This window comes from Pseudophryne corroboree, chromosome 4, assembly GCF_028390025.1.
Source record: "Pseudophryne corroboree isolate aPseCor3 chromosome 4, aPseCor3.hap2, whole genome shotgun sequence".
NCBI lineage: Eukaryota > Metazoa > Chordata > Amphibia > Anura > Myobatrachidae > Pseudophryne > Pseudophryne corroboree.
The window spans coordinates 200797495-200811178 of record NC_086447.1 but is presented as its reverse complement, the minus strand read 5'-3'; the positions used below and the strand labels follow the sequence as shown (position 1 = coordinate 200811178).

Here is a 13684-nt window from a genome sequence, read left to right as displayed (position 1 = left end):
GGATGCTGGGGTTCCTGAAAGGACCATGGGGATTATACCAAAGCTCCCAAACGGGCGGGAGAGTGCGGATGACTCTGCAGCACCGAATGAGAGAATTCCAAGTCCTCTTTTGCCAGGGTATCAAATTTGTAGAATTTTACAAACGTGTTTTCCCCCGACCACGTAGCTGCTCGGCAGAATTGTAATGCCGAGACCCCTCGGGCAGCCGCCCAAGATGAGCCCACCTTCCTTGTGGAATGGGCCTTAACAGATTTAGGCTGTGGCAGGCCTGCCACAGAATGAGCAAGTTGAATTGTGTTACAAATCCAACGAGCAATCGTCTGCTTAGAAGCAGGGGCACCCAACTTGTTGGGTGCATATAGTATCAACAGCGAGTCAGATTTTCTGACTTCAGCCGTCCTTGAAATGTATATTTTTAAGGCTCTGACAACGTCCAACAACTTGGAGTCCTCCAAGTCGCCAGTGGCCGCAGGCACCACAATAGGTTGGTTCAGGTGAAACGCTGATACCACCTTAGGGAGAAAATGCGGACGAGTCCTCAGTTCTGCCCTATCCGAATGGAAGATTAGATAAGGGCTTTTATAAGATAAAGCCGCCAATTCAGATACTCTCCTGGCGGAAGCCAGGGCCAGTAACATAGTCACTTTCCATGTGAGATATTTAAAATCCACCTTTTTCAATGGTTCAAACCAATGGGATTTGAGGAAATCTAAAACTACATTTAGATCCCACGGTGCCACCGGAGGCACCACAGGAGGCTGTATATGCAGTACTCCTTTAACAAAAGTCTGTACCTCAGGAACTGAGGCCAATTCTTTTTGGAAGAATATTGACAGGGCCGAAATTTGAACCTTAATAGATCTCAATTTGAGACCCATAGACAATCCTGATTGTAGGAAATGTAGGAAACGACCCAGTTGAAATTCCTCCGTCGGAACACTCCGATCCTCGCACCACGCGACATATTTTCGCCAAATGCGGTGATAATGTTTCGCGGTGACTTCCTTCCTTGCCTTAATCAAGGTAGGAATGACTTCTTCTGGAATGCCTTTCCCTTTTAGGATCTGGCGTTCAACCGCCATGCCGTCAAACGCAGCCGCGGTAAGTCTTGAAAGAGACAGGGACCCTGTTGTAGCAGGTCCCTTCTCAGAAGTAGAGGGCACGGGTCGTCCGTGACCAACTCTTGAAGTTCCGGGTACCAAGTCCTTCTTGGCCAATCCGGAGCCACTAGTATTGTTCTTACTCCTCCTCACCGTATAATCTTCAATACCTTTGGTATGAGAGAGGCAGAGGAGGAAACACATATACTGATTTGTACACCCAAGGTGTTACCAGTGCGTCCACAGCTATTGCCTGTGGATCTCTTGACCTGGCGCAATACTTGTCCAGTTTCTTGTTGAGGCGAGACGCCATCATGTCTACCATTGGTCTTTCCCAACAGTTTATTAGCATGTGGAAGACTTCTGGATGAAGACCCCCCTCTCCCGGGTGAATATCGTGTCTGCTGAGGAAATCTGCTTCCCAGTTGTACACGCCCGGGAAGAACACTGCTGACAGTGCTATTACGTGATTCTCCGCCCAGCGAAGAATCTTGGCAGCTTCTGCCATTGCACTCCTGCTTCTTGTGCCGCCCTGTCTGTTTACATGGGCGACCGCCGTGATGTTGTCCGACTGAATCAACACCGGTTTTCCTTGCAGGAGTGGTTCCGCCTGGCTTAGAGCATTTTAGATTGCTCTTAGTACCAGAATGTTTATGTGAAGAGACTTTTCCAGGTTCGTCCATACCCCCTGGAAGTTTCTTCCTTGTGTGACTGCTCCCCAACCTCTCAGGCTGGCGTCCGTGGTCACCAGGATCAAATCCTGTATGCCGAATCTGCGGCCCTCCAATAGATGAGCCTTTTGCAACCACCACAGAAGATATACCCTTGTCCTTGGCGACAGGGTTATTCGCAGGTGCATCTGAGGATGCGACCCTGACCATTTGTCCAACAGATCCCTTTGGAAAATTCTTGCATGGAATCTGCCGAATGGAATTGCTTCGTAAAAAGCCACCATTTTTCCCAGGACTCTTGTGCATTGATGTACAGACACCTTTCCTGGTTTTAGGAGGTTCCTGACAGGTCGGATAACTCCTTGGCTTTTTCCTCGGGAAGAAAAACCTTTTTCTGAACCGTGTCCAGAATCATCCCTAGGAACAGCAGACGTATCGTCGGAAAACAGCTGCGATTCTTGGAATATTTAGAATCCAGTCGTGCCGTCGAAGAACTACTTTAGATAGTGCTCTTCCGACCTCCAACTGTTCTCTGGAACTTGCCCTTTTTAGGTCGTGCAAGTAAGGGATAATTTAGATGCCTTTTTTCTTTGAAGAAACATCTTTTCGGCCATTACCTTGGTAAAAAGGCCCGGGGTGCCGTGGATAATTCAAACGGCATCGTCTGAAACTGATATTGACAGTTCTGTACCACGAACCAGAGGTACCCTTGATGAGAAGGACAAAATTTGGACATGGAGGTAATCCTTGATGTCCAGGGACACCATATAGTCCCCTTTTTTCCGGTTCGCTATCACTGCTCTGAGTGACTTTATCTCGATTTGAACCTTTTATGTAAGTGTTCAAAACATTTTAGATTTAGACTATGTGTCACCAAGCCGTCTGGCTTCAGTACCACAATATAGTGTGGAAAAATAATACCCTTTTCCTTGTCGTAGGAGGGGTACTTTGATTATCACCTGCTGGATATACAGCTTGTGAATTGTTTCCAATGCTGCCTCCCTGTCGGAGGGAGCCGTTGGTAAAGCAGACTTCAGGAACCTGCGAGGAGAAGATGTCTCGACTCTCCAATCTTTACCCCTGGGATAATACTCGTACGATCTAGGGGTCAACTTGCGAGTGATCCCACTGCGCCCTGAGACTCTTGAGACTACCCCCCCACCTTGAGTCCGCTTGCACGGCCCCAGCGTCATGCTGAGGACTTGGCAGACGCGGTGGAGGGCTTCTTTTCCTGGGAAGGGGCTGCCTGCTGCAGTCTACTTCCCTTACCTCTATGTCTGGGCAGATATGACTGGCCTTTTGCCTGCATGCCCTCATGGGAAAGGAAAGATTGAGGCTGAAAAGACGGTGTCTTTTTTAGCTGAGATGTAACTTGGGGTAAAAAGGTTGGATTTCCCAGCTGTTGCTGTGGTCCCCAGGTCCGATGGACCGACCCCCAAATAACTCCTTCCCTTTATACAGCAATACTTCCATCTGCCGTATGGGATCTGTATCACCTGACCACTGTCGTGTCCCTGACATCTTCTGGGAGATATGGACAACGCACTTATCTTGATGCCAGAGAGCAAATATCCCTCTGTGCATCTCACATACATATATATAGAATGCATCCTATTAAATGCTCTACATGAATAAAATATTTTCAGTCAGGGAATCCGACCAAGCCAACCCAGCACTGCATCTCCAGGCTGATGGCGATCGCTGGTCGCAGTATAACCACCGTATGTGTGTATATACTTTTTAGGATATTTTTCCAGCTTCCTATCAGCTGGCTCCTTGAGGGCGGCCGTATCTGGAGACGGTAACGCCACTTGATAAGCGTGTGAGCGCCTTATCACCCTAAGGGGTGTTTCCCAACGTACCCTAATTTCTGGCGGGAAAGGGTATAACGCCAATATTTGCTATCGGGGTAACCCTACGCATCATCACACACTTCATTTTATTTTATCTGATTCAGGAAAAACTACAGGTAGTTTTTTCACTCCCACATAATACCCTTTCTTGTGGTACTTGTAGTATCAGAAACACGTAACACCTCCTTCATTGCCCTTAACGTGTGGCCCTAATGAGAAATACGTTTGTTTATTCACCGTCGACACTGTATTCAGTGTCCGTGTCTGTGTCTGTGTCGACCGACTGAGGTAAATGGGCGTTTTTTTTTTTTTAAAACCCCTGACGGCGTTTCTGAGACGCCTGGACCGGTCCTAATAGATTGTCGGCCGTCTCATGTCGTCAACCGACCTTGCAGCGTGTTGACATTCTCACGTAATTCTCTAAATAAGCCATCCATTCCGGTGTCGACTCCCTAGAGAGTGACATCACCATTACAGGCAATTTCTCCGCCTCCTCACCAACATCGTCCTCATACATGTCGACACACACGTACCGACACACAGCACACACACCGGGAATGCTCTGACAGAGGACAGGACCCACTAGCCCTTTGGGGAGACAGAGGGAGAGTCTGCCAGCACACACCAAAAACGCTATAATTTTATAGGGACAACCTTATATAAGTGTTTCTCCCTTATAGCATCTTTTATATATATACAATATCGCCAAAATCAGTGCCCCCCCTCTCTGTTTTAACCCTGTTTCTGTAGTGCAGTGCAGGGGAGAGCCTGGGAGCCTTCTCTCCAGCTTTTCTGTGAGAGAAAATGGCGCTGTGTGCTGAGTAGATAGGCCCCGCCCCTTTTTCGGCGGGCTCGTCTCCCGCTATTTTTGAAGTTAGGCAGGGGTTAAATATCTCCATATAGCCTCTGTGGGCTATATGTGAGGTATTTTTTTGCCTCTAATAAGGTTTTTATTTGCCTCTCAGAGCGCCCCCCCCAGCGCTCTGCACCCTCAGTGACTGTTGTGTGAAGTGTGCTGAGAGGAAAATGGCGCACAGCTGCAGTGCTGTGCGCTACCTTTATGAAGACTCAGGAGTCTTCAGCCGCCGATTTTGGACCTCTTCTCTCTTCAGCGTCTGCAAGGGGGCCGGCGGCGCGGCTCCGGTGACCATCCAGGCTGTACCTGTGATCGTCCCTCTGGAGCTAGTGTCCAGTAGCCAAGCAGCAAATCCACTCTGCACGCAGGTGAGTTCACTACTTCTCCCCTAAGTCCCTCGTTGCAGTGATCCTGTTGCCAGCAGGACTCACTGTAAAGTAAAAAACCTAAGCTAAACTTTCTCTAAGCAGCTCTTTAGGAGAGCCACCTAGATTGCACCCTTCTCGTTCGGGCACAAAATCTAACTGGAGTCTGGAGGAGGGTCATAGGGGGAGGAGCCAGTGCACACCACCTGATCTGGTAAAAGCTTTACTTTTTTGTGCCCTGTCTCCTGCGGAGCCGCTATCCCCCATGGTCCTTTCAGGAACCCCAGCATCCACTTAGGACGATAGAGAAATATATATATATATATATATATATATATATATATATATATATATATATATATATATATATATATATATATATATATATATACTGCTCAAAAAAATAAAGGGAACACTTAAACAACACAATGTAACTCCAAGTCAATCACACTTCTGTGAAATCATACTGTCCACTTAGGAAGCAACACTGATTGACAACCAATTTCACATGCTGTTGTGCAAATGGAATAGACAACAGGTGGAAATTATAGGCAATTAGCAAGACACCCCCAATAAAGGAGTTGTTCTGCAGGTGGTGACCACAGACCACTTCTCTGCTCCTATGCTTTCTGGCTGATGTTTTGGTCACTTTTGAAAGCTGGCGGTGCTTTCACTAGTGGTAGCATGAGACGGAGTCTACAACCCACACAAGTGGCTCAGGTAGTGCAGCTCATCCAGGATGGCACATCAATGCGAGCTGTGGCAAGAAGGTTTGCTGTGTCGGTCGGCGTAGTGTCCAGAGCATGGAGGCGCTACCAGGAGACAGGCCAGTACATCAGGAGACGTGGAGGAGGCCGTAGGAGGGCAACAACCCAGCAGCAGGACCGCTACCTCTATATTTGTTCCAATATATATATATATATATATATATATATATATATATATATATATATATATATATATATATATATATATATATATATATATACACACACATACACACATATACATACATACACACATACATACATATACACACACTGTGCTCAAAAAAATAAAGGGAACACTAAAATAACACATCCTAGATCTGAATGAATGAAATATTCTTATTAAATACCTTGTTCTTTACATAGTTGAATGTGCAGACAACAAAATCACACAAAAATGATCAATGGAAATCAAATTTATTAACCCATGGAGGTCTGGATTTGGAGTCACTCAAAATTAAAGTGAAAAAATACACTACAGGCTGATCCAACTTTGATGTAATGTCCTTAAAACAAGTCAAAATGAGGCTCAGTAGTGTGTGTGGCCTCCACGTGTCTGTATGACCTCCCTACAACGCATGGGGATGCTCCTGATGAGGTGGCGGATGGTCTCCTGAGGGATCTCCTCACAGACCTGGACTAAAGCATCCGCCAACTCCAGGACAGTCTGTGGTGGATGGAGCAAGACATGATGTCCCAGATGTGCTCAATTGGATTCAGGTCTTGGGAACGGGCGGGCCAGTCCATAGCATCAATGCCTTCGTCTTGCAGGAACTGCTGACACACTCCAGCCACATGAGGTCTAGCATTATCTTGCATTAGGAGGAACCCAGGGCCAACCGCACCAGCATATGGTCTCACAAGGTGTCAGAGGATATCATCTCGGTACCTAATGGCAGTCAGGCTACCTCTGGCGAGCACATGGAGGGCTGTGCGGCCCCCCAAAGAAATGCCACCCCACACCATTACTGACCCACTGCCAAACCGGTCATGCTGGAGGATGTTGCAGGCAGCAGAACGTTCTCCTTGGCGTACCCAGACTCTGTCACGTCTGTCACATGTGCTCAGTGAGAACCTGCTTTCATCTGTGAAGAGCACAGGGCGCCAGTGGCGAATTTGCCAATGTTGGTGTTCTCTGGCAAATGTCAAACGTCCTGCACGGTGTTGGGCTGTAAGCACAACCCCCCCCCTGTGGACGTCGGGCCCTCATACCACCCTCATGGAGTATGTTTCTGATCGTTTGAGTAGACACATGCACATTTGTGGCTTGCTGGAGGTCATTTTGCAGGGCTCTGGCAGTGCTCCTCCTGTTCCTCCTTGCACAAAGGCGGAGGTAGCGGTCCTGCTGCTGGGTTGTTGCCCTCCTACGGCCTCCTCCACGTCTCCTGATGTACTGGCCTGTCTCCTGGTAGCGCCTCCATGCTCTGGACACTACGCCGACAGACACAGCAAACCTTCTTGCCACAGCTCGCATTGATGTGCCATCCTGGATGAGCTGCACTACCTGAGCCACTTGTGTGGGTTGTAGACTCCGTCTCATGCTACCACTAGTGAAAGCACCGCCAGCTTTCAAAAGTGACCAAAACATCAGCCAGAAAGCATAGGAGCAGAGAAGTGGTCTGTGGTCACCACCTGCAGAACAACTCCTTTATTGGGGGTGTCTTGCTAATTGCCTATAATTTCCACCTGTTGTCTATTCCATTTGCACAACAGCATGTGAAATTGGTTGTCAATCAGTGTTGCTTCCTAAGTGGACAGTATGATTTCACAGAAGTGTGATTGACTTGGAGTTAAACAACACAATGTAAGTGTTCCCTTTATTTTTTTGAGCAGTATATATATATATATTATATATATATATATATTATATATATATATATATATAAAAGAAAAACTGCGGCACTCGGGGACTGATGAAAAGATAATGTATTCAGCAACACATAATTTACATGTAAAGTATGTATTGCTGAATACATTATCTTTTCATCAGTCCCCGAGTGCCGCAGTTTTTCTTTCTTATGTCAGCCGTTCCTGAGGGCACCGGGGCAAGTTGATATCCTTCGTGGGAGTGCCGGGCTATTTGTTCCAATATATATATATATATATATATATATATATATATATATATATATATATATTTTTTTTTTTTTTCTCTCTCTCTCAAGCCGAAATGATGTCCCCGATATCAATTATTTTTTTTACTCAAGATTATTGTAAACACAATAAGTACTATTGAAAGGGAAAATTCATGAAGTTTCTTTCAGAGAAATTACAATTGTTCAATGTGTGCACCACAGGTAGTATGGCACACATCAATCCGGTAACCATGATCATCCCAAACCATTTGTAGCATGTGGGAGTGAATTTCTGTGATGGCTACTCTGATGGGCACGTGCAGGTCAATCAGCTTCAATGCAAGTGATGTGAAACCCAACAAGAATAAATCACATTGGGCGAGATATGGGGAACGTGGTGGCCAATGCAGCAGTTCTTGATCTGCCGCGGATGTACAACCAACCCATCCTTGTGGCAACCAATCACTGAGGTGTCTCCTAATATAATTAACTCAATGAGGAGGGGCACCATCCAGTTGAAAGAGGTTCAGCACTGTCTTCTTCCAGCTGCATGGGGAGCCATAGTTCCAGCAGGTCAAGGTAAGTAGCTCCTGTCAGTGTGGCTTCAGTGAAGCAAAAGGGCCCATAAATCATTTGATTAGAAATGGCACAGAAAACATTGACTTTGGGGGAATCATGTTCTTGTTGCAAGAAGGAGTAGGAATTTCCAGTACTCCAAATTCTCATGTTACGTTTGTTCACCTTCCCGGAAATGTGAAGAGGGAATCCATACTCTTCCAGTAGCCCAAGCAGCCTGTCACAAAATGACGCTCGCAGGTCTAAGTCCCTGCAGTTTCTGCAGATGGTTGGGTTTTCTGTCTGCTCGGTAGTTGGATTTCTGAGGGCTCTTTGAAAAACTTGCTCGGACACGCTCCACTGCTTCTTCTCCTACTGACGGACACCCAGTCAAATTTCACTTGCAGATGCAGCCGTGCCTTGAAATTATGAATACCACTTCTGAGTTCACTTACTGCTGGGTGGGTCTCACCCAAATTTTGTCCAAACATGCTGTTGAACACTAACAATAGACTTGTTTGTGAGAAAATCAAGAACACAGAACGCCTTATGCTCGCCACTGGCCACAATTTTCCTAAGCTGGCTCCTGATGGATGCTAGCGGAATGAGAGCGGAATCGGAACTCTGAGAGATGGCCTTTCCAGGCACAAATTTCGCAACAAGAAACAGTTACAAAAAAATGTAAATATCAGTGTGTGTGTGTGTGTGTGTGTGTGTGTATGTATGTGTATATTTCTCCTTCTACTACACATATATATATATATATATATATATATATATATATTTATTTTTAAACCTACCGGTAAATCTTTTTCTCATAGTCCGTAGAGGATGTTGGGACTCCGTAAGGACCATGGGGATAGACGGGCTCCGCAGGAGACATGGGCACTTTAAGAAAGACTTTGACTCTGGGTGTGCACTGGCTCCTCCCTCTATGCCCCTCCTCCAGACCTCAGTTAGAGAAACTATGCCTAGAGGAGACGGACAGTACCAGGAAAGGATTTTTGTAATCCAAGGGCAAGATTCATACCAGCCACACCAATCACACCGTATAACGTGTGATATACTACCCAGTTAACAGCATGAAAAAACAACATAGCATCAGTCCAAGACCGATGAAACCATAACATAACCCTTATGTAAGCAATAACTATATACAAGTCTTGCAGAAGTAGTCCGCACTTGGGACGGGCGCCCAGCATCCTCAACGGACTACGAGAAAAAGATTTACCGGTAGGTTTAAAATCTTATTTTCTCTAACATCCTAGAGGATGCTGGGACTCCGTAAGGACCATGGGGATTATACCAAAGCTCCCAAACGGGCGGGAGAGTGCGGATGACTCTGCAGCACCGATTGAGCAAACAGGAGGTCCTCCTCAGCCAGGGTATCAAACTTATAGAACTTTGCAAAGGTGTTTGACCCCGACCAAGTAGCAGCTCGACACAGCTGTAGTGCCGAGACCCCTCGGGCAGCCGCCCAAGACGAGCCCACCTTCCTAGTGGAATGGGCCTTAACCGATTTTGGCAACGGCAATCCTGCCGTAGAATGCGCCTGCTGGATCGTGTTACAGATCCAGCGAGCAATAGTCTGCTTTGAAGCAGGGCCGCCAACTTTGTTGGCTGCATACAGGACAAACAGTGCTTCTGTTTTTCTGATCCTAGCCGTTCTGGCCACGTAAATTTTCAAAGCCCTGACCACATCAAGGTACTCGGAATCCTCCAAGTCACGAGTAGCGACAGGCACGACAATAGGTTGGTTCATATGAAAGGATGAGACCACCTTAGGTAGGAATTGAGGACGGGTCCGCAACTCCGCTCTATCCATATGGAAAACCAGATAGGGGCTTTTATGTGATAAAGCCGCCAATTCCGAAACTCGCCTAGCCGAAGCCAAGGCTAACAACATGACTACCTTCCAAGTGAGATATTTCAACTCCACTGTTTGCAGTGGTTCACACCAATGAGACTTAAGGAAACTTAACACCACGTGACGGTCCCAAGGCGCCACCGGAGGTACAAAAGAAGGCTGAATATGCAGTACTCCCTTCACAAAAGTCTGTACTTCAGGTAAAGAGGCCAATTCCTTTTGAAAGAAAATGGATAAGGCCGAAATTTGAACTGTAATGGAGCCTAATTTTAGGCCCAAATTCACTCAAGTTTGTAGGAAGTGAAGAAAACGGCCTAGATGGAATTCCTCCGTAGGAGCATTCTTGGCCTCACACCAAGAAACATATTTTCGCCATATTCGGTGATAATGTTAGACGTCACTGCCTTCCTAGCCTTTATTAGCGTAGGAATGACCTCATCCGGAATACCCTTTTCCGCTAGGATCCGGCGTTCAACCGCCATGCCGTCAAACGCAGCCGCGGTAAGTCTGGGAACAGACAGGGACCTTGTTGTAACAGGTCCTGCCTTAGAGGAAGAGGCCACGGATCTTCTGTGAGCATTTCTTGCAGATCCGGATACCAGGTCCTTCGTGGCCAATCTGGAACAATGAGAATTGTTCCCACTCCTCTTTTTCTTATTATCCTCAATACCTTGGGTATGAGAGGAAGAGGAGGAAACACATATACCGACTGGAACACCCACGGTGTCACTAGGGCGTCCACAGCTACCGCCTGAGGGTCTCTTGACCTGGCACAATACCTTTGTAGCTTTTTGTTGAGACGGGATGCCATCATGTCTATTTGGGGTAGTCCCCACCGACATGCAATCTGCGCGAAGACTTCCTGATGAAGTCCCCCCTCTCCCGGATGCAGATTGTGTCTGCTGAGGAAGTCTGCTTCCCAGTTGTCCACTCCCGGAATGAACACTGCTGACAGAGCGCTTACATGATTCTCCGCCCAGCGAAGAAATCTGGTGGCTTCCGCCATTGCCACTCTGCCCCTTGTGCCGCCTTGGCGGTTTACATGAGCTACTGCGGTGATGTTGTCTGACTGGATCAGAACTGGTCGATTGCGAAGTAAGATCTCCGCTTGACGTAGGGCGTTGTATATGGCCCTTAGTTCCAGGATGTTGATGTGAAGACAAGTCTCTTGACTTGACCAAAGTCCTTGGAAATTTCTTCCCTGTGTGACTGCTCCCCAACCTCGGAGGCTCGCGTCCGTGGTCAGCAGGATCCAGTCCTGAATGCCGAACCTGCGGCCCTCTAGAAGGTGAGCACTGTTTAGCCACCACAGGAGAGATACTCTGGCCCTGGGGGACAGGGTGATCCGCTGATGCAGGTGCAGATGCGACCCGGACCATTTGTCCAATAGGTCCCATTGGAAGGTCCTTGCATGGAATCTGCCGTATGGAATGGCTTCGTATGTTGCCACCATCTTTCCCAGAACTTGAGTGCAATGATGTACTGACACTTGTTTTGGTTTCAACAGGTTCATGACTAGAGTCATGAGTTCCTGCGCTTTTTCCGTCGGAAGAAAAACCCTCTTCTGGTCTGTGTCCAGAATCATGCCCAAGAAGGGCAGACGAGTTGTAGGATTCAGCTGCGACTTTGGAATATTGAGAATCCAGCCGTATCGCTGTAACACATTCAGTGAAAGTGATACGCTGTTCAGCAACTTCTCCCGTGATCTCACTTTTATGAGATCGTCCAAGTACGGGATAATTGTGACACCCTGCTTGCGTAGGAGCACCATCATTTCCGCCATTACCTTGGTGAAAATTTGCGGGGCCGTGGAAAGCCCAAACGGCAACGTCTGAAATTGGTAATGACAATCCTGTACCGCAAATCTCAGGTACGCCTGATGAGGAGGATATATGGGAACATGCAGGTATGCATCCTTTATGTACAGAGATACCAAAAAATCTCTCCCTTCTAGGCTGGCGATGACCGCCCTGAGCGATTCCATCTTGAACTTGAACCGTTTTAAGTAAAGGTTCAGGGATTTTAAATTTAAAATGGGTCTGACCGAACCGTCCGGTTTCGGGACCACAAACAGAGTTGAGTAGTACCCCTGCCCTCTTTGAAGCAGGGGAACCTCTACTACCACTTGTTGAAGACACAATTTGTGAATCGCATGTAACACTATCTCCCGTTCCAGGGGGTGTTTCGGTAGGGCCGATTTGAAAAACCGAAGAGGAGGCACCTCTTCGAATTCCAGCTTGTAACCCTGGGAAACTATTTCTATTGCCCATGGATCCACCTGTGAGTGGACCCAGACGTGGCTGAACAGTCGAAGACGTGCCCCCACAGGAGCGGACTCCCTCAGGGGAGCCCCAGCGTCATGCGGTGGATTTTGCAGAGGCCGGGGAGGACTTCTGTTCCTGGGAACTAGCTGTGTTGTGCAGCTTTTTCCCTCTGCCCTTACCTCTGGCAAGTAAGGACGATCCACGTGCTCTCTTGCTTTTATTGGAACGAAAGGACTGCATTTGATAATGAGGCGCTTTCTTAGATTGTGAGTGAATATATGGCAAAATATTTGATTTACCTGCCGTAGCCGTGGAGACGAGGTCCTAGAGTCCCTCTTCAAACAATTCCTCACCCTTGTAAGGCAACAACTCCATATGTCTCTTGGAGTCGGCATCACCAGTCCACTGTCGGGTCCATAAGTCACGCCTAGCAGAAATAGACATAGCGTTTATCCTGGAACCCAGTAAACTAATGTCTCTTTGAGCATCCCTCATATACAAGACAGCATCTTTTATATGCCCTAGGGTCAGTAAAATGGTATCCTTATCCAGTCTCAATATCCGTTGATAAGGAATCTGTCCATGCTGCTACAGCACTACAAACCCAGGCCGACGCAATAGCCGGTCTGAGTAACGTACCAGAATGTGTGTAAATGGACTTCAAGGTAACCTCCTGCTTGCGGTCAGCAGGATCCTTGAGGGTAGCCGTATCTTGGGATGGAAGCGCTATCTTTTTTGATAAGCACGTCAAGGCCTTGTCCACCCTAGGGGAGGATTCCCACCGTATCCTGTCCTGCGACGGGAAAGGATACGCTGATAGGATCCTTTTGGGAATCTGCAGTTTTTTGTCTGGCGTTTCCCACACTTTTCCACATAATTCGTTCAGCTCATGTGAGGAGGGAAAGGAGACCTCAGGTATCTTTCCCTTATACATGTGTACCCTCGTGTCAGGGACAGGGGGTTCCTCAGTGATATGCAACACATCTTTTATTGCGATAATCACATATTGAATACATTTAGCCACCTTTGGCTGTAATTTTGTATCATCGTAATCGACACTGGAGTCTGAATCCGTATCTGTGTCAACTTTTTGGGATAGTGGGCGCTTCTGAGACCCCGAAGGTCCCGGCGACATAGGGACAGGCATGGGTTGACTCCCTGACTGTGCCCCAGCTTCGGCTTTGTCTAGCCTTTTGTGCAATAAAATAAGAATTTACTCACCGGTAATTCTATTTCTCGTAGTCCGTAGTGGATGCTGGGGACTCCGTAAGGACCATGGGGGATAGACGGGCTCCGCAGGAGACTGGGCAC

General features: G+C 47.3%; 1 protein-coding gene across 5 annotated transcripts in view; it reads right to left on the bottom strand.

The window, feature by feature from the left end:
- PASK (PAS domain containing serine/threonine kinase) overlaps positions 1-13684 on the bottom strand; it is a 351902-nt gene that overhangs the window by 311391 nt on the left and 26827 nt on the right. The gene's annotated exons all lie outside the window — the stretch shown is intronic.